This window comes from Oryctolagus cuniculus, unplaced genomic scaffold (genome assembly GCF_964237555.1).
Source record: "Oryctolagus cuniculus unplaced genomic scaffold, mOryCun1.1 SCAFFOLD_136, whole genome shotgun sequence".
Classification (NCBI taxonomy): domain Eukaryota; kingdom Metazoa; phylum Chordata; class Mammalia; order Lagomorpha; family Leporidae; genus Oryctolagus; species Oryctolagus cuniculus.
Window position 1 is genome coordinate 86,618 of NW_027208217.1, and position 22,614 is coordinate 109,231.

At 69.4% G+C, this 22,614-nt stretch overlaps 9 non-coding genes across 9 annotated transcripts; all 9 read left to right on the top strand.

The window, feature by feature from the left end:
* Window positions 1–2,025: 2,025 nt before the first annotated feature.
* Window positions 2,026–2,144, top strand: LOC138848006 (5S ribosomal RNA). Its single transcript, XR_011385878.1, has one exon. It is a non-coding gene; the product is annotated as a 5S ribosomal RNA (ribosomal RNA).
* A 2,307-nt stretch (window positions 2,145–4,451) lies between these two features.
* On the top strand, window positions 4,452–4,570 carry LOC138848007 (5S ribosomal RNA). The gene has a single exon (XR_011385879.1). It is a non-coding gene; the product is annotated as a 5S ribosomal RNA (ribosomal RNA).
* Window positions 4,571–6,863: 2,293 nt separating this feature from the next.
* On the top strand, window positions 6,864–6,982 carry LOC138848009 (5S ribosomal RNA). Its single transcript, XR_011385881.1, has one exon. It is a non-coding gene; the product is annotated as a 5S ribosomal RNA (ribosomal RNA).
* A 1,873-nt stretch (window positions 6,983–8,855) lies between these two features.
* LOC138847998 (5S ribosomal RNA) lies at window positions 8,856–8,974 on the top strand. Its single transcript, XR_011385870.1, has one exon. It is a non-coding gene; the product is annotated as a 5S ribosomal RNA (ribosomal RNA).
* Window positions 8,975–11,323: 2,349 nt separating this feature from the next.
* LOC138847999 (5S ribosomal RNA) lies at window positions 11,324–11,442 on the top strand. Its single transcript, XR_011385871.1, has one exon. It is a non-coding gene; the product is annotated as a 5S ribosomal RNA (ribosomal RNA).
* A 2,300-nt stretch (window positions 11,443–13,742) lies between these two features.
* Window positions 13,743–13,861, top strand: LOC138848010 (5S ribosomal RNA). The gene has a single exon (XR_011385882.1). It is a non-coding gene; the product is annotated as a 5S ribosomal RNA (ribosomal RNA).
* A 2,297-nt stretch (window positions 13,862–16,158) lies between these two features.
* Window positions 16,159–16,277, top strand: LOC138848011 (5S ribosomal RNA). The gene has a single exon (XR_011385883.1). It is a non-coding gene; the product is annotated as a 5S ribosomal RNA (ribosomal RNA).
* A 2,297-nt stretch (window positions 16,278–18,574) lies between these two features.
* LOC138848012 (5S ribosomal RNA) lies at window positions 18,575–18,693 on the top strand. Its single transcript, XR_011385884.1, has one exon. It is a non-coding gene; the product is annotated as a 5S ribosomal RNA (ribosomal RNA).
* A 2,279-nt stretch (window positions 18,694–20,972) lies between these two features.
* On the top strand, window positions 20,973–21,091 carry LOC138848013 (5S ribosomal RNA). Its single transcript, XR_011385885.1, has one exon. It is a non-coding gene; the product is annotated as a 5S ribosomal RNA (ribosomal RNA).
* Window positions 21,092–22,614: the final 1,523 nt, after the last annotated feature.

The following is a 22,614-nucleotide window of genomic DNA, read 5'->3' on the forward strand; positions in this document are numbered from 1 at the left end:
ACACAGGCCACGCCCCGCGCCATCCAGCGCGCCCCCTCCAACCCCAAACCAGCGACTCACCGCCCGCCAGGGCGCTCCCCTGCCGGCCGCCCCAACCCCGCAGCCCGCCGCACCAGCAGCTCCCGGCACCTGCACTCCCACCGCCCCTCCCGGGCTCCTGTCTCCCAGGGAGCCCAATGACTGTGACCACGACCACGACCACGACCACCGCCCGAAGACGACGCCAGGGCGCGGTTGCCCACCACTCAGGGCCCGGTGCCTCGCGCAGCCCAACCCGCGGGCCCTCTGCGCCACCTGGCCGTGCGGCGGCCACGCGCCACAGCCGCGGAAGCCCTCCAGAGCGCAAAGGAGGGACCCCACACCAAGCCTCGCAGGCAATACAGGCACCCTCTCCCTCTGTCTCTGACTTACACCAACACCTACACGTCTCTCTCTCTTTCTCTCTCTCTCTCTGTCTCTCTCTCCTCTCTCTGTCCCCCTCTCCCCCATCAGCCCTGACTCACACAGCATCCAAACGGGGCACCCTTTTGGCAGGCCAGGCAGAGACCCGCGGCCACAGGCTGCGTGCCCACAGGACCTCCCCGGGACAGAGGGTCCGTGGCAGGCAGGCAGCACACAGCCTGTGGTCTCTGTGGGGAGCAACTCGGATTGGACTGAGTTACTGGAATTAAGACTTATTCTATGCATCTGCTCTCCCACAATATGGCGCTGGGAGAGGAGCAAACAGCTTCTATGCAGCTGCCTCTTGCCAACTTGAGTGATGACCTCCAGGAGCTGATCCTGCTCCTGATTGAAGGAGAGCAGCGTACTCGGCGTGTGGGCAGCCGAGTTGGGATTGGCGGAAGAGGACTATAAAGGAGGAGAGAGACAACATGCACCAGGAACATCTAAGGGGAACACCTGTGCAGCCCCCGAGAGAGCCGGCCGGCCGGCCGGCGGTGTGCCGCTCCCCCGCGGAAGTGGGGAATGTGGCAGGGGGAACCGCCCTTCCACGGAGGTGGAAGGGACGGTAGCCAACCCGGGAAGAACCAGCAGCAAACCCGGGGAGGGCCGAGCAGACGAAAGAACAGCGCAGGGTCCTGTGTCGTTCCTCCATGAAGAGGGGGAGCGACAGTCTCGAACTGGCTGCCGGGCTGGAGGGTGCGGGTCGCGCTGAAGCGCCCCACCCTCCCGTGAGGGAACGGGCGCTGAGGACGGAAATCCCTCTGTGCCACGAAGGGTGTCGGGGTGTGCGACTGTGTGCCCCTTGTGTAGGCGTGTGTGTGTGTGTGTGTGTGTGTGTGTGAGTGCCCACGCGAGCGTGCGGCGGGGGTGATTCCGTGCGCTGCCGCCCTCCTTCCCGACCTGCTGCCCCACTTGGGCCCCCGTGACCGAGCGGGGACAAGGGTCCCCAGGCCCTCAGCTGTCCTCGCGGCGTGGGAGTGTGTGGAGGCGCGGCGGCCGTGCCGGGGGAGGGCGGGCGACCTGTGCGTCAGCGGTGGGGGGGCTGCTGGCGGCCGGGTAGGAGGGAAGGCCCGGGCCGCGGTGGTGTGGGGCGCCGAACCCCCTGGTGCCGGGACCCGCGAGCCGCGGGGCGCAGCCCTGGGCAGGCGTGGAGGCTGCCGGGCACGGCTGGCGTGTGGCTGGGCGATGGCGGCAGGCAGGGGATCCGGCCTAGAAAGAGAGAGTAGGAGTTCCCTGTGGCCAGCGGCAGCCGGAGGAGGTTGGCTCCCCTTGGCTTGGCGGCAGCGTGCCGACTGGGCGCCCGGTGCTGCAGGTCCTGGGCTGGGCAGGCGGAGGGCTGGAGTTCGGGCACTGGTGCAGGGCTAGGCGGAGGGCGGCTGAGGAGGGGGGGGAGGAGGAGAAGAGAAGAGAAGAGAAAAGAGGGAGGAGGCGGAGGAGAAGCGGCAGCGGGAGCGGGAGCGGGAGTGGGAATGGGAATGGGAATGGGAGTGAGAGCGGGGAGCGGGCAGGAGGAGGAGGAGGAGGCGGCGGCGGCGGCTGTGCGGGCGCGCACTCAAGAGGGGCCTGGAGGCGGCCTCTGGCGTCTACGGCCATACCACCCTGAACGCGCCCGATCTCGTCTGATCTCGGAAGCTAAGCAGGGTCGGGCCTGGTTAGTACTTGGATGGGAGACCGCCTGGGAATACCGGGGGCTGTAGGCTTTTGCCCCGCGGCACCCTCCCCTTTTGCTCGCCTTTGGCTGGCTGCCTAGCCACGCCCCCATCCGCCAGCCCGCACGCCGGGACCCCTGCGACCCCCAACGCAGCTCCAGCAGGGGGCAGAAGCCCGACCCCTCCACCTGGCAGCCCCAGCCCGCCCGCGCCTCGGGCCTGGGCCTGGGCCTGGGCCTGGGCCTGGGCCTGGGCACGGGCACGGGCACGGGCGGGCCGGCCAGCTGTCCCCGGCTGCCGCAGCCCCACCGCCAACCCCGGGGCCCACCCCGGGACACAGGCCACGCCCCGCGCCATCCCAGCGCGCCCCCTCCAACCCCAAACCAGCGACTCACCGCCCGCCAGGGCGCTCCCCTGCCGGCCGCCCCAACCCCGCAGCCCGCCGCACCAGCAGCTCCCGGCACCTGCACTCCCACCGCCCCTCCCGGGCTCCTGTCTCCCAGGGAGCCCAATGACTGTGACCACGACCACGACCACGACCACCGCCCGAAGACGACGCCAGGGCGCAGTTGCCCACCACTCAGGGCCCGGTGCCTAGCGCAGCCCAACCCGCGGGCCCTCTGCGCCACCTGGCCGTGCGGCGGCCACGCGCCACAGCCGCGGAAGCCCTCCAGAGCGCAAAGGAGGGACCCCACACCAAGCCTCGCAGGCAATACAGGCACCCTCTCCCTCTGTCTCTGACTTACACCAACACCTACACGTCTCTCTCTCTTTCTCTCTCTCTCTCTGTCTCTCTCTCCTCTCTCTGTCCCCCTCTCCCCCATCAGCCCTGACTCACACAGCATCCAAACGGGGCACCCTTTTGGCAGGCCAGGCAGAGACCCGCGGCCACAGGCTGCGTGCCCACAGGACCTCCCCGGGACAGAGGGTCCGTGGCAGGCAGGCAGCACACAGCCTGTGGTCTCTGTGGGGAGCAACTCGGATTGGACTGAGTTACTGGAATTAAGACTTATTCTATGCATCTGCTCTCCCACAATATGGCGCTGGGAGAGGAGCAAACAGCTTCTATGCAGCTGCCTCTTGCCAACTTGAGTGATGACCTCCAGGAGCTGATCCTGCTCCTGATTGGAGGAGAGCAGCGTACTTGGCGTGTGGGCAGCCGAGTTGGGATTGGCGGAAGAGGACTATAAAGGAGGAGAGAGACAACATGCACCAGGAACATCTAAGGGGAACACCTGTGCAGCCCCCGAGAGAGCCGGCCGGCCGGCCGGCGGTGTGCCGCTCCCCCGCGGAAGTGGGGAATGTGGCAGGGGGAACCGCCCTTCCACGGAGGTGGAAGGGACGGTAGCCAACCCGGGAAGAACCAGCAGCAAACCCGGGGAGGGCCGAGCAGACGAAAGAACAGCGCAGGGTCCTGTGTCGTTCCTCCATGAAGAGGGGGAGCGACAGTCTCGAACTGGCTGCCGGGCTGGAGGGTGCGGGTCGCGCTGAAGCGCCCCACCCTCCCGTGAGGGAACGGGCGCTGAGGACGGAAATCCCTCTGTGCCACGAAGGGTGTCGGGGTGTGCGACTGTGTGCCCCTTGTGTAGGCGTGTGTGTGTGTGTGTGTGTGTGTGTGAGTGCCCACGCGAGCGTGCGGCGGGGGTGATTCCGTGCGCTGCCGCCCTCCTTCCCGACCTGCTGCCCCACTTGGGCCCCCGTGACCGAGCGGGGACAAGGGTCCCCAGGCCCTCAGCTGTCCTCGCGGCGTGGGAGTGTGTGGAGGCGCGGCGGCCGTGCCGGGGGAGGGCGGGCGACCTGTGCGTCAGCGGTGGGGGGGCTGCTGGCGGCCGGGTAGGAGGGAAGGCCCGGGCCGCGGTGGTGTGGGGCGCCGAACCCCCTGGTGCCGGGACCCGCGAGCCGCGGGGCGCAGCCCTGGGCAGGCGTGGAGGCTGCCGGGCACGGCTGGCGTGTGGCTGGGCGATGGCGGCAGGCAGGGGATCCAGCCTAGAAAGAGAGAGTAGGAGTTCCCTGTGGCCAGCGGCAGCCGGAGGAGGTTGGCTCCCCTTGGCTTGGCGGCAGCGTGCCGACTGGGCGCCCGGTGCTGCAGGTCCTGGGCTGGGCAGGCGGAGGGCTGGAGTTCGGGCACTGGTGCAGGGCTAGGCGGAGGGCGGCTGAGGAGGGGGGGGAGGAGGAGAAGAGAAGAGAAGAGAAAAGAGGGAGGAGGCGGAGGAGAAGCGGGAGCGGGAGCGGGAGCGGGAGTGGGAATGGGAATGGGAATGGGAGTGAGAGCGGGGAGCGGGCAGGAGGAGGAGGAGGAGGCGGCGGCGGCGGCTGTGCGGGCGCGCACTCAAGAGGGGCCTGGAGGCGGCCTCTGGCGTCTACGGCCATACCACCCTGAACGCGCCCGATCTCGTCTGATCTCGGAAGCTAAGCAGGGTCGGGCCTGGTTAGTACTTGGATGGGAGACCGCCTGGGAATACCGGGGGCTGTAGGCTTTTGCCCCGCGGCACCCTCCCCTTTTGCTCGCCTTTGGCTGGCTGCCTAGCCACGCCCCCATCCGCCAGCCCGCACGCCGGGACCCCTGCGACCCCCAACGCAGCTCCAGCAGGGGGCAGAAGCCCGACCCCTCCACCTGGCAGCCCCAGCCCGCCCGCGCCTCGGGCCTGGGCCTGGGCCTGGGCCTGGGCACGGGCACGGGCACGGGCACGGGCACGGGCGGGCCGGCCAGCTGTCCCCGGCTGCCGCAGCCCCACCGCCAACCCCGGGGCCCACCCCGGGACACAGGCCACGCCCCGCGCCATCCCAGCGCGCCCCCTCCAACCCCAAACCAGCGACTCACCGCCCGCCAGGGCGCTCCCCTGCCGGCCGCCCCAACCCCGCAGCCCGCCGCACCAGCAGCTCCCGGCACCTGCACTCCCACCGCCCCTCCCGGGCTCCTGTCTCCCAGGGAGCCCAATGACTGTGACCACGACCACGACCACCGCCCGAAGACGACGCCAGGGCGCAGTTGCCCACCACTCAGGGCCCGGTGCCTCGCGCAGCCCAACCCGCGGGCCCTCTGCGCCACCTGGCCGTGCGGCGGCCACGCGCCACAGCCGCGGAAGCCCTCCAGAGCGCAAAGGAGGGACCCCACACCAAGCCTCGCAGGCAATACAGGCACCCTCTCCCTCTGTCTCTGACTTACACCAACACCTACACGTCTCTCTTTCTCTCTCTCTCTCTGTCTCTCTCTCCTCTCTCTGTCCCCCTCTCCCCCATCAGCCCTGACTCACACAGCATCCAAACGGGGCACCCTTTTGGCAGGCCAGGCAGAGACCCGCGGCCACAGGCTGCGTGCCCACAGGACCTCCCCGGGACAGAGGGTCCGTGGCAGGCAGGCAGCACACAGCCTGTGGTCTCTGTGGGGAGCAACTCGGATTGGACTGAGTTACTGGAATTAAGACTTATTCTATGCATCTGCTCTCCCACAATATGGCGCTGGGAGAGGAGCAAACAGCTTCTATGCAGCTGCCTCTTGCCAACTTGAGTGATGACCTCCAGGAGCTGATCCTGCTCCTGATTGAAGGAGAGCAGCGTACTCGGCGTGTGGGCAGCCGAGTTGGGATTGGCGGAAGAGGACTATAAAGGAGGAGAGAGACAACATGCACCAGGAACATCTAAGGGGAACACCTGTGCAGCCCCCGAGAGAGCCGGCCGGCCGGCGGTGTGCCGCTCCCCCGCGGAAGTGGGGAATGTGGCAGGGGGAACCGCCCTTCCACGGAGGTGGAAGGGACGGTAGCCAACCCGGGAAGAACCAGCAGCAAACCCGGGGAGGGCCGAGCAGACGAAAGAACAGCGCAGGGTCCTGTGTCGTTCCTCCATGAAGAGGGGGAGCGACAGTCTCGAACTGGCTGCCGGGCTGGAGGGTGCGGGTCGCGCTGAAGCGCCCCACCCTCCCGTGAGGGAACGGGCGCTGAGGACGGAAATCCCTCTGTGCCACGAAGGGTGTCGGGGTGTGCGACTGTGTGCCCCTTGTGTAGGCGTGTGTGTGTGTGTGTGTGTGTGTGTGAGTGCCCACGCGAGCGTGCGGCGGGGGTGATTCCGTGCGCTGCCGCCCTCCTTCCCGACCTGCTGCCCCACTTGGGCCCCCGTGACCGAGCGGGGACAAGGGTCCCCAGGCCCTCAGCTGTCCTCGCGGCGTGGGAGTGTGTGGAGGCGCGGCGGCCGTGCCGGGGGAGGGCGGGCGACCTGTGCGTCAGCGGTGGGGGGGCTGCTGGCGGCCGGGTAGGAGGGAAGGCCCGGGCCGCGGTGGTGTGGGGCGCCGAACCCCCTGGTGCCGGGACCCGCGAGCCGCGGGGCGCAGCCCTGGGCAGGCGTGGAGGCTGCCGGGCACGGCTGGCGTGTGGCTGGGCGATGGCGGCAGGCAGGGGATCCGGCCTAGAAAGAGAGAGTAGGAGTTCCCTGTGGCCAGCGGCAGCCGGAGGAGGTTGGCTCCCCTTGGCTTGGCGGCAGCGTGCCGACTGGGCGCCCGGTGCTGCAGGTCCTGGGCTGGGCAGGCGGAGGGCTGGAGTTCGGGCACTGGTGCAGGGCTAGGCGGAGGGCGGCTGAGGAGGGGGGGGAGGAGGAGAAGAGAAGAGAAGAGAAAAGAGGGAGGAGGCGGAGGAGAAGCGGCAGCGGGAGCGGGAGCGGGAGTGGGAATGGGAATGGGAATGGGAGTGAGAGCGGGGAGCGGGCAGGAGGAGGAGGAGGAGGCGGCGGCGGCGGCTGTGCGGGCGCGCACTCAAGAGGGGCCTGGAGGCGGCCTCTGGCGTCTACGGCCATACCACCCTGAACGCGCCCGATCTCGTCTGATCTCGGAAGCTAAGCAGGGTCGGGCCTGGTTAGTACTTGGATGGGAGACCGCCTGGGAATACCGGGGGCTGTAGGCTTTTGCCCCGCGGCACCCTCCCCTTTTGCTCGCCTTTGGCTGGCTGCCTAGCCACGCCCCCATCCGCCAGCCCGCACGCCGGGACCCCTGCGACCCCCAACGCAGCTCCAGCAGGGGGCAGAAGCCCGACCCCTCCACCTGGCAGCCCCAGCCCGCCCGCGCCTCGGGCCTGGGCCTGGGCCTGGGCCTGGGCCTGGGCCTGGGCCTGGGCACGGGCACGGGCACGGGCACGGGCGGGCCGGCCAGCTGTCCCCGGCTGCCGCAGCCCCACCGCCAACCCCGGGGCCCACCCCGGGACACAGGCCACGCCCCGCGCCATCCAGCGCGCCCCCTCCAACCCCAAACCAGCGACTCACCGCCCGCCAGGGCGCTCCCCTGCCGGCCGCCCCAACCCCGCAGCCCGCCGCACCAGCAGCTCCCGGCACCTGCACTCCCACCGCCCCTCCCGGGCTCCTGTCTCCCAGGGAGCCCAATGACTGTGACCACGACCACGACCACGACCACCGCCCGAAGACGACGCCAGGGCGCGGTTGCCCACCACTCAGGGCCCGGTGCCTCGCGCAGCCCAACCCGCGGGCCCTCTGCGCCACCTGGCCGTGCGGCGGCCACGCGCCACAGCCGCGGAAGCCCTCCAGAGCGCAAAGGAGGGACCCCACACCAAGCCTCGCAGGCAATACAGGCACCCTCTCCCTCTGTCTCTGACTTACACCAACACCTACACGTCTCTCTCTCTTTCTCTCTCTCTCTCTGTCTCTCTCTCCTCTCTCTGTCCCCCTCTCCCCCATCAGCCCTGACTCACACAGCATCCAAACGGGGCACCCTTTTGGCAGGCCTGGCAGAGACCCGCGGCCACAGGCTGCGTGCCCACAGGACCTCCCCGGGACAGAGGGTCCGTGGCAGGCAGGCAGCACACAGCCTGTGGTCTCGAACTGGCTGCCGGGCTGGAGGGTGCGGGTCGCGCTGAAGCGCCCCACCCTCCCGTGAGGGAACGGGCGCTGAGGACGGAAATCCCTCTGTGCCACGAAGGGTGTCGGGGTGTGCGACTGTGTGCCCCTTGTGTAGGCGTGTGTGTGTGTGTGTGTGTGTGTGAGTGCCCACGCGAGCGTGCGGCGGGGGTGATTCCGTACGCTGCCGCCCTCCTTCCCGACCTGCTGCCCCACTTGGGCCCCCGTGACCGAGCGGGGACAAGGGTCCCCAGGCCCTCAGCTGTCCTCGCGGCGTGGGAGTGTGTGGAGGCGCGGCGGCCGTGCCGGGGGAGGGCGGGCGACCTGTGCGTCAGCGGTGGGGGGGCTGCTGGCGGCCGGGTAGGAGGGAAGGCCCGGGCCGCGGTGGTGTGGGGCGCCGAACCCCCTGGTGCCGGGACCCGCGAGCCGCGGGGCGCAGCCCTGGGCAGGCGTGGAGGCTGCCGGGCACGGCTGGCGTGTGGCTGGGCGATGGCGGCAGGCAGGGGATCCGGCCTAGAAAGAGAGAGTAGGAGTTCCCTGTGGCCAGCGGCAGCCGGAGGAGGTTGGCTCCCCTTGGCTTGGCGGCAGCGTGCCGACTGGGCGCCCGGTGCTGCACTGCAGGTCCTGGGCTGGGCAGGCGGAGGGCTGGAGTTCGGGCACTGGTGCAGGGCTAGGCGGAGGGCGGCTGAGGAGGAGGGGGGGGGAGGAGGAGAAGAGAAGAGAAGAGAAAAGAGGGAGGAGGCGGAGGAGAAGCGGCAGCGGGAGCGGGAGCGGGAGTGGGAATGGGAATGGGAATGGGAATGGGAATGGGAATGGGAGTGAGAGCGGGGAGCGGGCAGGAGGAGGAGGAGGAGGAGGCGGCGGCGGCGGAGGCGGCGGCGGCGGCTGTGCGGGCGCGCACTCAAGAGGGGCCTGGAGGCGGCCTCTGGGGTCTACGGCCATACCACCCTGAACGCGCCCGATCTCGTCTGATCTCGGAAGCTAAGCAGGGTCGGGCCTGGTTAGTACTTGGATGGGAGACCGCCTGGGAATACCGGGTGCTGTAGGCTTTTGCCCCGCGGCACCCTCCCCTTTTGCTCGCCTTTGGCTGGCTGCCTAGCCACGCCCCCATCCGCCAGCCCGCACGCCGGGACCCCTGCGACCCCCAACGCAGCTCCAGCAGGGGGCAGAAGCCCGACCCCTCCACCTGGCAGCCCCAGCCCGCCCGCGCCTCGGGCCTGGGCCTGGGCCTGGGCCTGGGCACGGGCACGGGCACGGGCACGGGCACGGGCGGGCCGGCCAGCTGTCCCCGGCTGCCGCAGCCCCACCGCCAACCCCGGGGCCCACCCCGGGACACAGGCCACGCCCCGCGCCATCCAGCGCGCCCCCTCCAACCCCAAACCAGCGACTCACCGCCCGCCAGGGCGCTCCCCTGCCGGCCGCCCCAACCCCGCAGCCCGCCGCACCAGCAGCTCCCGGCACCTGCACTCCCACCGCCCCTCCCGGGCTCCTGTCTCCCAGGGAGCCCAATGACTGTGACCACGACCACGACCACGACCACCGCCCGAAGACGACGCCAGGGCGCGGTTGCCCACCACTCAGGGCCCGGTGCCTCGCGCAGCCCAACCCGCGGGCCCTCTGCGCCACCTGGCCGTGCGGCGGCCACGCGCCACAGCCGCGGAAGCCCTCCAGAGCGCAAAGGAGGGACCCCACACCAAGCCTCGCAGGCAATACAGGCACCCTCTCCCTCTGTCTCTGACTTACACCAACACCTACACGTCTCTCTCTCTTTCTCTCTCTCTCTCTGTCTCTCTCTCCTCTCTCTGTCCCCCTCTCCCCCATCAGCCCTGACTCACACAGCATCCAAACGGGGCACCCTTTTGGCAGGCCAGGCAGAGACCCGCGGCCACAGGCTGCGTGCCCACAGGACCTCCCCGGGACAGAGGGTCCGTGGCAGGCAGGCAGCACACAGCCTGTGGTCTCTGTGGGGAGCAACTCGGATTGGACTGAGTTACTGGAATTAAGACTTATTCTATGCATCTGCTCTCCCACAATATGGCGCTGGGAGAGGAGAAAACAGCTTCTATGCAGCTGCCTCTTGCCAACTTGAGTGATGACCTCCAGGAGCTGATCCTGCTCCTGATTGGAGGAGAGCAGCGTACTTGGCGTGTGGGCAGCCGAGTTGGGATTGGCGGAAGAGGACTATAAAGGAGGAGAGAGACAACATGCACCAGGAACATCTAAGGGGAACACCTGTGCAGCCCCCGAGAGAGCCGGCCGGCCGGCCGGCGGTGTGCCGCTCCCCCGCGGAAGTGGGGAATGTGGCAGGGGGAACCGCCCTTCCACGGAGGTGGAAGGGACGGTAGCCAACCCGGGAAGAACCAGCAGCAAACCCGGGGAGGGCCGAGCAGACGAAAGAACAGCGCAGGGTCCTGTGTCGTTCCTCCATGAAGAGGGGGAGCGACAGTCTCGAACTGGCTGCCGGGCTGGAGGGTGCGGGTCGCGCTGAAGCGCCCCACCCTCCCGTGAGGGAACAGGCGCTGAGGACGGAAATCCCTCTGTGCCACGAAGGGTGTCGGGGTGTGCGACTGTGTGCCCCTTGTGTAGGCGTGTGTGTGTGTGTGTGTGTGTGTGTGAGTGCCCACGCGAGCGTGCGGCGGGGGTGATTCCGTGTGCTGCCGCCCTCCTTCCCGACCTGCTGCCCCACTTGGGCCCCCGTGACCGAGCGGGGACAAGGGTCCCCAGGCCCTCAGCTGTCCTCGCGGCGTGGGAGTGTGTGGAGGCGCGGCGGCCGTGCCGGGGGAGGGCGGGCGACCTGTGCGTCAGCGGTGGGGGGGCTGCTGGCGGCCGGGTAGGAGGGAAGGCCCGGGCCGCGGTGGTGTGGGGCGCCGAACCCCCTGGTGCCGGGACCCGCGAGCCGCGGGGCGCAGCCCTGGGCAGGCGTGGAGGCTGCCGGGCACGGCTGGCGTGTGGCTGGGCGATGGCGGCAGGCAGGGGATCCGGCCTAGAAAGAGAGAGTAGGAGTTCCCTGTGGCCAGCGGCAGCCGGAGGAGGTTGGCTCCCCTTGGCTTGGCGGCAGCGTGCCGACTGGGCGCCCGGTGCTGCACTGCAGGTCCTGGGCTGGGCAGGCGGAGGGCTGGAGTTCGGGCACTGGTGCAGGGCTAGGCGGAGTGCGGCTGAGGGGGGGGGGAGGAGGAGGAGAAGAGAAGAGAAGAGAAAAGAGGGAGGAGGCGGAGGAGAAGCGGCAGCGGGAGCGGGAGCGGGAGCGGGAATGGGAATGGGAATGGGAATGGGAATGGGAATGGGAGTGAGAGCGGGGAGCGGGCAGGAGGAGGAGGAGGAGGCGGCGGCGGCGGCGGCGGCGGCGGCGGCGGCTGTGCGGGCGCGCACTCAAGAGGGGCCTGGAGGCAGCCTCTGGCGTCTACGGCCATACCACCCTGAACGCGCCCGATCTCGTCTGATCTCGGAAGCTAAGCAGGGTCGGGCCTGGTTAGTACTTGGATGGGAGACCGCCTGGGAATACCGGGTGCTGTAGGCTTTTGCCCCGCGGCACCCTCCCCTTTTGCTCGCCTTTGGCTGGCTGCCTAGCCACGCCCCCATCCGCCAGCCCGCACGCCGGGACCCCTGCGACCCCCAACGCAGCTCCAGCAGGGGGCAGAAGCCCGACCCCTCCACCTGGCAGCCCCAGCCCGCCCGCGCCTCGGGCCTGGGCCTGGGCCTGGGCACGGGCACGGGCACGGGCACGGGCGGGCCGGCCAGCTGTCCCCGGCTGCCGCAGCCCCACCGCCAACCCCGGGGCCCACCCCGGGACACAGGCCACGCCCCGCGCCATCCAGCGCGCCCCCTCCAACCCCAAACCAGCGACTCACCGCCCGCCAGGGCGCTCCCCTGCCGGCCGCCCCAACCCCGCAGCCCGCCGCACCAGCAGCTCCCGGCACCTGCACTCCCACCGCCCCTCCCGGGCTCCTGTCTCCCAGGGAGCCCAATGACTGTGACCACGACCACGACCACGACCACCGCCCGAAGACGACGCCAGGGCGCGGTTGCCCACCACTCAGGGCCCGGTGCCTCGCGCAGCCCAACCCGCGGGCCCTCTGCGCCACCTGGCCGTGCGGCGGCCACGCGCCACAGCCGCGGAAGCCCTCCAGAGCGCAAAGGAGGGACCCCACACCAAGCCTCGCAGGCAATACAGGCACCCTCTCCCTCTGTCTCTGACTTACACCAACACCTACACGTCTCTCTCTCTTTCTCTCTCTCTCTCTGTCTCTCTCTCCTCTCTCTGTCCCCCTCTCCCCCATCAGCCCTGACTCACACAGCATCCAAACGGGGCACCCTTTTGGCAGGCCAGGCAGAGACCCGCGGCCACAGGCTGCGTGCCCACAGGACCTCCCCGGGACAGAGGGTCCGTGGCAGGCAGGCAGCACACAGCCTGTGGTCTCTGTGGGGAGCAACTCGGATTGGACTGAGTTACTGGAATTAAGACTTATTCTATGCATCTGCTCTCCCACAATATGGCGCTGGGAGAGGAGAAAACAGCTTCTATGCAGCTGCCTCTTGCCAACTTGAGTGATGACCTCCAGGAGCTGATCCTGCTCCTGATTGGAGGAGAGCAGCGTACTTGGCGTGTGGGCAGCCGAGTTGGGATTGGCGGAAGAGGACTATAAAGGAGGAGAGAGACAACATGCACCAGGAACATCTAAGGGGAACACCTGTGCAGCCCCCGAGAGAGCCGGCCGGCCGGCCGGCGGTGTGCCGCTCCCCCGCGGAAGTGGGGAATGTGGCAGGGGGAACCGCCCTTCCACGGAGGTGGAAGGGACGGTAGCCAACCCGGGAAGAACCAGCAGCAAACCCGGGGAGGGCCGAGCAGACGAAAGAACAGCGCAGGGTCCTGTGTCGTTCCTCCATGAAGAGGGGGAGCGACAGTCTCGAACTGGCTGCCGGGCTGGAGGGTGCGGGTCGCGCTGAAGCGCCCCACCCTCCCGTGAGGGAACGGGCGCTGAGGACGGAAATCCCTCTGTGCCACGAAGGGTGTCGGGGTGTGCGACTGTGTGCCCCTTGTGTAGGCGTGTGTGTGTGTGTGTGTGTGTGTGTGTGTGTGAGTGCCCACGCGAGCGTGCGGCGGGGGTGATTCCGTGCGCTGCCGCCCTCCTTCCCGACCTGCTGCCCCACTTGGGCCCCCGTGACCGAGCGGGGACAAGGGTCCCCAGGCCCTCAGCTGTCCTCGCGGCGTGGGAGTGTGTGGAGGCGCGGCGGCCGTGCCGGGGGAGGGCGGGCGACCTGTGCGTCAGCGGTGGGGGGGCTGCTGGCGGCCGGGTAGGAGGGAAGGCCCGGGCCGCGGTGGTGTGGGGCGCCGAACCCCCTGGTGCCGGGACCCGCGAGCCGCGGGGCGCAGCCCTGGGCAGGCGTGGAGGCTGCCGGGCACGGCTGGCGTGTGGCTGGGCGATGGCGGCAGGCAGGGGATCCGGCCTAGAAAGAGAGAGTAGGAGTTCCCTGTGGCCAGCGGCAGCCGGAGGAGGTTGGCTCCCCTTGGCTTGGCGGCAGCGTGCCGACTGGGCGCCCGGTGCTGCAGGTCCTGGGCTGGGCAGGCGGAGGGCTGGAGTTCGGGCACTGGTGCAGGGCTAGGCGGAGGGCGGCTGAGGAGGGGGGGGAGGAGGAGAAGAGAAGAGAAGAGAAAAGAGGGAGGAGGCGGAGGAGAAGCGGCAGCGGGAGCGGGAGCGGGAGTGGGAATGGGAATGGGAATGGGAGTGAGAGCGGGGAGCGGGCAGGAGGAGGAGGAGGCGGCGGCGGCGGCGGCTGTGCGGGCGCGCACTCAAGAGGGGCCTGGAGGCGGCCTCTGGCGTCTACGGCCATACCACCCTGAACGCGCCCGATCTCGTCTGATCTCGGAAGCTAAGCAGGGTCGGGCCTGGTTAGTACTTGGATGGGAGACCGCCTGGGAATACCGGGGGCTGTAGGCTTTTGCCCCGCGGCACCCTCCCCTTTTGCTCGCCTTTGGCTGGCTGCCTAGCCACGCCCCCATCCGCCAGCCCGCACGCCGGGACCCCTGCGACCCCCAACGCAGCTCCAGCAGGGGGCAGAAGCCCGACCCCTCCACCTGGCAGCCCCAGCCCGCCCGCGCCTCGGGCCTGGGCCTGGGCCTGGGCCTGGGCCTGGGCCTGGGCACGGGCACGGGCACGGGCGGGCCGGCCAGCTGTCCCCGGCTGCCGCAGCCCCACCGCCAACCCCGGGGCCCACCCCGGGACACAGGCCACGCCCCGCGCCATCCCAGCGCGCCCCCTCCAACCCCAAACCAGCGACTCACCGCCCGCCAGGGCGCTCCCCTGCCGGCCGCCCCAACCCCGCAGCCCGCCGCACCAGCAGCTCCCGGCACCTGCACTCCCACCGCCCCTCCCGGGCTCCTGTCTCCCAGGGAGCCCAATGACTGTGACCACGACCACGACCACCGCCCGAAGACGACGCCAGGGCGCAGTTGCCCACCACTCAGGGCCCGGTGCCTCGCGCAGCCCAACCCGCGGGCCCTCTGCGCCACCTGGCCGTGCGGCGGCCACGCGCCACAGCCGCGGAAGCCCTCCAGAGCGCAAAGGAGGGACCCCACACCAAGCCTCGCAGGCAATACAGGCACCCTCTCCCTCTGTCTCTGACTTACACCAACACCTACACGTCTCTCTCTCTTTCTCTCTCTCTCTCTGTCTCTCTCTCCTCTCTCTGTCCCCCTCTCCCCCATCAGCCCTGACTCACACAGCATCCAAACGGGGCACCCTTTTGGCAGGCCAGGCAGAGACCCGCGGCCACAGGCTGCGTGCCCACAGGACCTCCCCGGGACAGAGGGTCCGTGGCAGGCAGGCAGCACACAGCCTGTGGTCTCTGTGGGGAGCAACTCGGATTGGACTGAGTTACTGGAATTAAGACTTATTCTATGCATCTGCTCTCCCACAATATGGCGCTGGGAGAGGAGCAAACAGCTTCTATGCAGCTGCCTCTTGCCAACTTGAGTGATGACCTCCAGGAGCTGATCCTGCTCCTGATTGAAGGAGAGCAGCGTACTCGGCGTGTGGGCAGCCGAGTTGGGATTGGCGGAAGAGGACTATAAAGGAGGAGAGAGACAACATGCACCAGGAACATCTAAGGGGAACACCTGTGCAGCCCCCGAGAGAGCCGGCCGGCCGGCGGTGTGCCGCTCCCCCGCGGAAGTGGGGAATGTGGCAGGGGGAACCGCCCTTCCACGGAGGTGGAAGGGACGGTAGCCAACCCGGGAAGAACCAGCAGCAAACCCGGGGAGGGCCGAGCAGACGAAAGAACAGCGCAGGGTCCTGTGTCGTTCCTCCATGAAGAGGGGGAGCGACAGTCTCGAACTGGCTGCCGGGCTGGAGGGTGCGGGTCGCGCTGAAGCGCCCCACCCTCCCGTGAGGGAACGGGCGCTGAGGACGGAAATCCCTCTGTGCCACGAAGGGTGTCGGGGTGTGCGACTGTGTGCCCCTTGTGTAGGCGTGTGTGTGTGTGTGTGTGTGTGTGTGAGTGCCCACGCGAGCGTGCGGCGGGGGTGATTCCGTGCGCTGCCGCCCTCCTTCCCGACCTGCTGCCCCACTTGGGCCCCCGTGACCGAGCGGGGACAAGGGTCCCCAGGCCCTCAGCTGTCCTCGCGGCGTGGGAGTGTGTGGAGGCGCGGCGGCCGTGCCGGGGGAGGGCGGGCGACCTGTGCGTCAGCGGTGGGGGGGCTGCTGGCGGCCGGGTAGGAGGGAAGGCCCGGGCCGCGGTGGTGTGGGGCGCCGAACCCCCTGGTGCCGGGACCCGCGAGCCGCGGGGCGCAGCCCTGGGCAGGCGTGGAGGCTGCCGGGCACGGCTGGCGTGTGGCTGGGCGATGGCGGCAGGCAGGGGATCCAGCCTAGAAAGAGAGAGTAGGAGTTCCCTGTGGCCAGCGGCAGCCGGAGGAGGTTGGCTCCCCTTGGCTTGGCGGCAGCGTGCCGACTGGGCGCCCGGTGCTGCAGGTCCTGGGCTGGGCAGGCGGAGGGCTGGAGTTCGGGCACTGGTGCAGGGCTAGGCGGAGGGCGGCTGAGGAGGGGGGGGAGGAGGAGAAGAGAAGAGAAGAGAAAAGAGGGAGGAGGCGGAGGAGAAGCGGGAGCGGGAGCGGGAGCGGGAGTGGGAATGGGAATGGGAATGGGAGTGAGAGCGGGGAGCGGGCAGGAGGAGGAGGAGGAGGCGGCGGCGGCGGCTGTGCGGGCGCGCACTCAAGAGGGGCCTGGAGGCGGCCTCTGGCGTCTACGGCCATACCACCCTGAACGCGCCCGATCTCGTCTGATCTCGGAAGCTAAGCAGGGTCGGGCCTGGTTAGTACTTGGATGGGAGACCGCCTGGGAATACCGGGGGCTGTAGGCTTTTGCCCCGCGGCACCCTCCCCTTTTGCTCGCCTTTGGCTGGCTGCCTAGCCACGCCCCCATCCGCCAGCCCGCACGCCGGGACCCCTGCGACCCCCAACGCAGCTCCAGCAGGGGGCAGAAGCCCGACCCCTCCACCTGGCAGCCCCAGCCCGCCCGCGCCTCGGGCCTGGGCCTGGGCCTGGGCCTGGGCCTGGGCCTGGGCACGGGCACGGGCACGGGCGGGCCGGCCAGCTGTCCCCGGCTGCCGCAGCCCCACCGCCAACCCCGGGGCCCACCCCGGGACACAGGCCACGCCCCGCGCCATCCCAGCGCGCCCCCTCCAACCCCAAACCAGCGACTCACCGCCCGCCAGGGCGCTCCCCTGCCGGCCGCCCCAACCCCGCAGCCCGCCGCACCAGCAGCTCCCGGCACCTGCACTCCCACCGCCCCTCCCGGGCTCCTGTCTCCCAGGGAGCCCAATGACTGTGACCACGACCACGACCACCGCCCGAAGACGACGCCAGGGCGCAGTTGCCCACCACTCAGGGCCCGGTGCCTCGCGCAGCCCAACCCGCGGGCCCTCTGCGCCACCTGGCCGTGCGGCGGCCACGCGCCACAGCCGCGGAAGCCCTCCAGAGCGCAAAGGAGGGACCCCACACCAAGCCTCGCAGGCAATACAGGCACCCTCTCCCTCTGTCTCTGACTTACACCAACACCTACACGTCTCTCTCTCTTTCTCTCTCTCTCTCTGTCTCTCTCTCCTCTCTCTGTCCCCCTCTCCCCCATCAGCCCTGACTCACACAGCATCCAAACGGGGCACCCTTTTGGCAGGCCAGGCAGAGACCCGCGGCCACAGGCTGCGTGCCCACAGGACCTCCCCGGGACAGAGGGTCCGTGGCAGGCAGGCAGCACACAGCCTGTGGTCTCTGTGGGGAGCAACTCGGATTGGACTGAGTTACTGGAATTAAGACTTATTCTATGCATCTGCTCTCCCACAATATGGCGCTGGGAGAGGAGCAAACAGCTTCTATGCAGCTGCCTCTTGCCAACTTGAGTGATGACCTCCAGGAGCTGATCCTGCTCCTGATTGAAGGAGAGCAGCGTACTCGGCGTGTGGGCAGCCGAGTTGGGATTGGCGGAAGAGGACTATAAAGGAGGAGAGAGACAACATGCACCAGGAACATCTAAGGGGAACACCTGTGCAGCCCCCGAGAGAGCCGGCCGGCCGGCGGTGTGCCGCTCCCCCGCGGAAGTGGGGAATGTGGCAGGGGGAACCGCCCTTCCACGGAGGTGGAAGGGACGGTAGCCAACCCGGGAAGAACCAGCAGCAAACCCGGGGAGGGCCGAGCAGACGAAAGAACAGCGCAGGGTCCTGTGTCGTTCCTCCATGAAGAGGGGGAGCGACAGTCTCGAACTGGCTGCCGGGCTGGAGGGTGCGGGTCGCGCTGAAGCGCCCCACCCTCCCGTGAGGGAACGGGCGCTGAGGACGGAAATCCCTCTGTGCCACGAAGGGTGTCGGGGTGTGCGACTGTGTGCCCCTTGTGTAGGCGTGTGTGTGTGTGTGTGTGTGTGTGTGAGTGCCCACGCGAGCGTGCGGCGGGGGTGATTCCGTGCGCTGCCGCCCTCCTTCCCGACCTGCTGCCCCACTTGGGCCCCCGTGACCGAGCGGGGACAAGGGTCCCCAGGCCCTCAGCTGTCCTCGCGGCGTGGGAGTGTGTGGAGGCGCGGCGGCCGTGCCGGGGGAGGGCGGGCGACCTGTGCGTCAGCGGTGGGGGGGCTGCTGGCGGCCGGGTAGGAGGGAAGGCCCGGGCCGCGGTGGTGTGGGGCGCCGAACCCCCTGGTGCCGGGACCCGCGAGCCGCGGGGCGCAGCCCTGGGCAGGCGTGGAGGCTGCCGGGCACGGCTGGCGTGTGGCTGGGCGATGGCGGCAGGCAGGGGATCCAGCCTAGAAAGAGAGAGTAGGAGTTCCCTGTGGCCAGCGGCAGCCGGAGGAGGTTGGCTCCCCTTGGCTTGGCGGCAGCGTGCCGACTGGGCGCCCGGTGCTGCAGGTCCTGGGCTGGGCAGGCGGAGGGCTGGAGTTCGGGCACTGGTGCAGGGCTAGGCGGAGGGCGGCTGAGGAGGGGGGGGAGGAGGAGAAGAGAAGAGAAGAGAAAAGAGGGAGGAGGCGGAGGAGAAGCGGGAGCGGGAGCGGGAGCGGGAGTGGGAATGGGAATGGGAATGGGAGTGAGAGCGGGGAGCGGGCAGGAGGAGGAGGAGGAGGCGGCGGCGGCGGCTGTGCGGGCGCGCACTCAAGAGGGGCCTGGAGGCGGCCTCTGGCGTCTACGGCCATACCACCCTGAACGCGCCCGATCTCGTCTGATCTCGGAAGCTAAGCAGGGTCGGGCCTGGTTAGTACTTGGATGGGAGACCGCCTGGGAATACCGGGGGCTGTAGGCTTTTGCCCCGCGGCACCCTCCCCTTTTGCTCGCCTTTGGCTGGCTGCCTAGCCACGCCCCCATCCGCCAGCCCGCACGCCGGGACCCCTGCGACCCCCAACGCAGCTCCAGCAGGGGGCAGAAGCCCGACCCCTCCACCTGGCAGCCCCAGCCCGCCCGCGCCTCGGGCCTGGGCCTGGGCCTGGGCCTGGGCCTGGGCCTGGGCACGGGCACGGGCACGGGCGGGCCGGCCAGCTGTCCCCGGCTGCCGCAGCCCCACCGCCAACCCCGGGGCCCACCCCGGGACACAGGCCACGCCCCGCGCCATCCCAGCGCGCCCCCTCCAACCCCAAACCAGCGACTCACCGCCCGCCAGGGCGCTCCCCTGCCGGCCGCCCCAACCCCGCAGCCCGCCGCACCAGCAGCTCCCGGCACCTGCACTCCCACCGCCCCTCCCGGGCTCCTGTCTCCCAGGGAGCCCAATGACTGTGACCACGACCACGACCACCGCCCGAAGACGACGCCAGGGCGCAGTTGCCCACCACTCAGGGCCCGGTGCCTCGCGCAGCCCAACCCGCGGGCCCTCTGCGCCACCTGGCCGTGCGGCGGCCACGCGCCACAGCCGCGGAAGCCCTCCAGAGCGCAAAGGAGGGACCCCACACCAAGCCTCGCAGGCAATACAGGCACCCTCTCCCTCTGTCTCTGACTTACACCAACACCTACACGTCTCTCTTTCTCTCTCTCTCTCTGTCTCTCTCTCCTCTCTCTGTCCCCCTCTCCCCCATCAGCCCTGACTCACACAGCATCCAAACGGGGCACCCTTTTGGCAGGCCAGGCAGAGACCCGCGGCCACAGGCTGCGTGCCCACAGGACCTCCCCGGGACAGAGGGTCCGTGGCAGGCAGGCAGCACACAGCCTGTGGTCTCTGTGGGGAGCAACTCGGATTGGACTGAGTTACTGGAATTAAGACTTATTCTATGCATCTGCTCTCCCACAATATGGCGCTGGGAGAGGAGAAAACAGCTTCTATGCAGCTGCCTCTTGCCAACTTGAGTGATGACCTCCAGGAGCTGATCCTGCTCCTGATTGAAGGAGAGCAGCGTACTCGGCGTGTGGGCAGCCGAGTTGGGATTGGCGGAAGAGGACTATAAAGGAGGAGAGAGACAACATGCACCAGGAACATCTAAGGGGAACACCTGTGCAGCCCCCGAGAGAGCCGGCCGGCCGGCGGTGTGCCGCTCCCCCGCGGAAGTGGGGAATGTGGCAGGGGGAACCGCCCTTCCACGGAGGTGGAAGGGACGGTAGCCAACCCGGGAAGAACCAGCAGCAAACCCGGGGAGGGCCGAGCAGACGAAAGAACAGCGCAGGGTCCTGTGTCGTTCCTCCATGAAGAGGGGGAGCGACAGTCTCGAACTGGCTGCCGGGCTGGAGGGTGCGGGTCGCGCTGAAGCGCCCCACCCTCCCGTGAGGGAACGGGCGCTGAGGACGGAAATCCCTCTGTGCCACGAAGGGTGTCGGGGTGTGCGACTGTGTGCCCCTTGTGTAGGCGTGTGTGTGTGTGAGTGCCCACGCGAGCGTGCGGCGGGGGTGATTCCGTGCGCTGCCGCCCTCCTTCCCGACCTGCTGCCCCACTTGGGCCCCCGTGACCGAGCGGGGACAAGGGTCCCCAGGCCCTCAGCTGTCCTCGCGGCGTGGGAGTGTGTGGAGGCGCGGCGGCCGTGCCGGGGGAGGGCGGGCGACCTGTGCGTCAGCGGTGGGGGGGCTGCTGGCGGCCGGGTAGGAGGGAAGGCCCGGGCCGCGGTGGTGTGGGGCGCCGAACCCCCTGGTGCCGGGACCCGCGAGCCGCGGGGCGCAGCCCTGGGCAGGCGTGGAGGCTGCCGGGCACGGCTGGCGTGTGGCTGGGCGATGGCGGCAGGCAGGGGATCCGGCCTAGAAAGAGAGAGTAGGAGTTCCCTGTGGCCAGCGGCAGCCGGAGGAGGTTGGCTCCCCTTGGCTTGGCGGCAGCGTGCCGACTGGGCGCCCGGTGCTGCAGGTCCTGGGCTGGGCAGGCGGAGGGCTGGAGTTCGGGCACTGGTGCAGGGCTAGGCGGAGGGCGGCTGAGGAGGGGGGGGAGGAGGAGAAGAGAAGAGAAGAGAAAAGAGGGAGGAGGCGGAGGAGAAGCGGCAGCGGGAGCGGGAGCGGGAGTGGGAATGGGAATGGGAATGGGAGTGAGAGCGGGGAGCGGGCAGGAGGAGGAGGAGGAGGCGGCGGCGGCGGCTGTGCGGGCGCGCACTCAAGAGGGGCCTGGAGGCGGCCTCTGGCGTCTACGGCCATACCACCCTGAACGCGCCCGATCTCGTCTGATCTCGGAAGCTAAGCAGGGTCGGGCCTGGTTAGTACTTGGATGGGAGACCGCCTGGGAATACCGGGGGCTGTAGGCTTTTGCCCCGCGGCACCCTCCCCTTTTGCTCGCCTTTGGCTGGCTGCCTAGCCACGCCCCCATCCGCCAGCCCGCACGCCGGGACCCCTGCGACCCCCAACGCAGCTCCAGCAGGGGGCAGAAGCCCGACCCCTCCACCTGGCAGCCCCAGCCCGCCCGCGCCTCGGGCCTGGGCCTGGGCCTGGGCCTGGGCCTGGGCCTGGGCCTGGGCACGGGCACGGGCACGGGCACGGGCGGGCCGGCCAGCTGTCCCCGGCTGCCGCAGCCCCACCGCCAACCCCGGGGCCCACCCCGGGACACAGGCCACGCCCCGCGCCATCCCAGCGCGCCCCCTCCAACCCCAAACCAGCGACTCACCGCCCGCCAGGGCGCTCCCCTGCCGGCCGCCCCAACCCCGCAGCCCGCCGCACCAGCAGCTCCCGGCACCTGCACTCCCACCGCCCCTCCCGGGCTCCTGTCTCCCAGGGAGCCCAATGACTGTGACCACGACCACGACCACCGCCCGAAGACGACGCCAGGGCGCGGTTGCCCACCACTCAGGGCCCGGTGCCTCGCGCAGCCCAACCCGCGGGCCCTCTGCGCCACCTGGCCGTGCGGCGGCCACGCGCCACAGCCGCGGAAGCCCTCCAGAGCGCAAAGGAGGGACCCCACACCAAGCCTCGCAGGCAATACAGGCACCCTCTCCCTCTGTCTCTGACTTACACCAACACCTACACGTCTCTCTCTCTTTCTCTCTCTCTCTCTGTCTCTCTCTCCTCTCTCTGTCCCCCTCTCCCCCATCAGCCCTGACTCACACAGCATCCAAACGGGGCACCCTTTTGGCAGGCCAGGCAGAGACCCGCGGCCACAGGCTGCGTGCCCACAGGACCTCCCCGGGACAGAGGGTCCGTGGCAGGCAGGCAGCACACAGCCTGTGGTCTCTGTGGGGAGCAACTCGGATTGGACTGAGTTACTGGAATTAAGACTTATTCTATGCATCTGCTCTCCCACAATATGGCGCTGGGAGAGGAGAAAACAGCTTCTATGCAGCTGCCTCTTGCCAACTTGAGTGATGACCTCCAGGAGCTGATCCTGCTCCTGATTGGAGGAGAGTAGCGTACTTGGCGTGTGGGCAGCCGAGTTGGGATTGGCGGAAGAGGACTATAAAGGAGGAGAGAGACAACATGCACCAGGAACATCTAAGGGGAACACCTGTGCAGCCCCCGAGAGAGCCGGCCGGCCGGCGGTGTGCCGCTCCCCCGCGGAAGTGGGGAATGTGGCAGGGGGAACCGCCCTTCCACGGAGGTGGAAGGGATGGTAGCCAACCCGGGAAGAACCAGCAGCAAACCCGGGGAGGGCCGAGCAGACGAAAGAACAGCGCAGGGTCCTGTGTCGTTCCTCCATGAAGAGGGGGAGCGACAGTCTCGAACTGGCTGCCGGGCTGGAGGGTGCGGGTCGCGCTGAAGCGCCCCACCCTCCCGTGAGGGAACGGGCGCTGAGGACGGAAATCCCTCTGTGCCACGAAGGGTGTCGGGGTGTGCGACT